Source organism: Solanum tuberosum, unplaced genomic scaffold (genome assembly GCF_000226075.1).
Source record: "Solanum tuberosum cultivar DM 1-3 516 R44 unplaced genomic scaffold, SolTub_3.0 scf00279, whole genome shotgun sequence".
Lineage (NCBI taxonomy): Eukaryota > Viridiplantae > Streptophyta > Magnoliopsida > Solanales > Solanaceae > Solanum > Solanum tuberosum.
This window is the reverse complement of record NW_006239204.1, coordinates 710,850-712,836: the sequence shown is the minus strand read 5'-3', so window position 1 is coordinate 712,836 and position 1,987 is coordinate 710,850. Positions and strand designations below refer to the sequence as shown.

The following is a 1,987-nucleotide window of genomic DNA, read 5'->3' as shown; positions in this document are numbered from 1 at the left end:
TCTGGTGGCTTTCTCCTCAGTCTTTTGGATGATCTATTGTTGCACAATGGTCCAAGTATTACTTGGGGGTTGGTTTATAGTTGTCCAGTGGAGTAGTCTCCTCCAAAGTGAGCTAACAAAGGCACACTCTAAAAATAGGTGGTCTCTTGTTTTGTGTTCCTGTTGCGCATAACACATATAGGATCCACTTGCATTCTCCATTTCAGCAACCTGTCTGTTGTGAGGAGCCTGTTTTGGGTTTGCAGTCATAACTTGAAAATGGCTTTAGGTCTTGCTGAGTTGCAACATATGAGGCCTCTGCAGTAAACCTTAGGATAATTACGTAGCATTTGATTATAGGCTAGCCTAGTCTTACTTCTCTTTCCACCGGAAGCATTATGTAGTAGATGTAGGCTGTCTTTTGCTCCAAGAACCTTCCTAACCATCCAACATGTTTGAGTAGGAACCCTGAGTTCGTTCATGCTTTGGCGTCTGATGTAATAGTTGTGTATCAACTTCATCCATAGCCTATCTTGTTTCTGCTTTGTACCCCAACACATGTTTAGGATTGCTGCTTTGTTCAACTCCTTTAAATTTACCAACATTAGTCCTCCAGTAACACTGGATGTGTTTAATACATCATGAGGTGAATAAAATTTTGGTAAACAATTAGGGAACCAGCTAGCCATTGATTACTTCAATCTTGAACCAACCAATACATTTCATCAACACGTGAGTTGCAAAATGAAAAAGAGCTTAAAAGATCTGATTAATTTCTAGCAAATATTATTCAGATCAAAGTATTATGAGAAGTTTTATCCAAGTCTTTTCAAAACCGATACTTGTATAAGTAAATATTCTTCCAATCAAGGAGCCAAACAGATGCATAATCAGGTACAACCTTTTGACAAGAGAAAATGTCTACTGATCGCCACCCATTTCCTTCAAAACTTCAGAGAAATATAATTCATACTTTGTTGAAAGCAAGAATGTCACAGCTCTGAACATACTCATTGATAGGTTCAACCGTCAGATAATTCTCAAGAAGATCATCCATAGAGACCAAATCATCCACAATGGTAAGCATAATTTGTAGCTTCTTTATAGCATATCCAGCAGGAACAAGTTTAGATGCTCCAAAAGTTAATCCTTCCAACTGAACAGTTTGAAAATATTCTTCAAGCTTTTCATATCGGTCTCATCATCCCATGGCTTGACATCCGTGAGAACTGAGGACTTGCCAGATTCTTTCTTCTTCCCTGAAGCCTTCAATGCTCCAACACATTCTTCAGCAACCTTCTTTTCCTCTTAAGTTCCTCACCAAATAGGTCAACACCGTCAGCTCATCTTCTTCTGCAGTAGCTGAGGCCTTACTGTCAGGCACAACCTCAGTGATGGGTGCAGACCCCTCTACAATAACATATGTGCCTTCACCAGATACACCAGAGATTCTCTGAAGTACATCAATGTGATTATACCATAGTTAGATGCATTCGTATATTCAGTTGATGGTTTTTTGCTAGATACTAATACACAATGATATCATCCTTTGAGGCTTGGTACCCAGTGATGTAACTATGGGCAAGGAGGAACTCATCAAGCTTCTTGAGGCCAAAGTAAGAGTTGAGGTTGTCGAATGCAACAACCATAGCTTGATGATAATATATATAAGCGTTTCTGGGAAGAGAGACAACCAGAGCTGAACTGAGAAGTATTATATAATCCAAGTGTATCCAAACTATTTCAAAAGAGAGCCTCATATAAAAAGCAGAATGAGATAGTTAAAATATATGTTTTAGTGTCTCCTCCACCTGATTAATACACAATATATATAGTAGGAATAACAATAGGGCGGAGTGGGACGGGGTTGCACTTGACCTGTTAATATTTTGATCAGCCCCGCCTTGCCCCGTTTAGCATTTTTTACAAAATTTTGACCTGTCCCGCTAATCCCTACTCTGCTCTACCCTATTTATGTTTGTTTATTTTTGAATAATTTCTTCGCTTG

At 38.9% G+C, this 1,987-nt stretch overlaps 1 pseudogene; it reads right to left on the bottom strand.

Annotated features, from left to right (window-relative positions):
* Positions 1-946: 946 nt before the first annotated feature.
* Positions 947-1,628, bottom strand: LOC102585317 (elongation factor 1-delta 1-like; annotated as a pseudogene).
* Between the last annotated feature and the right edge of the window lie 359 nt (positions 1,629-1,987).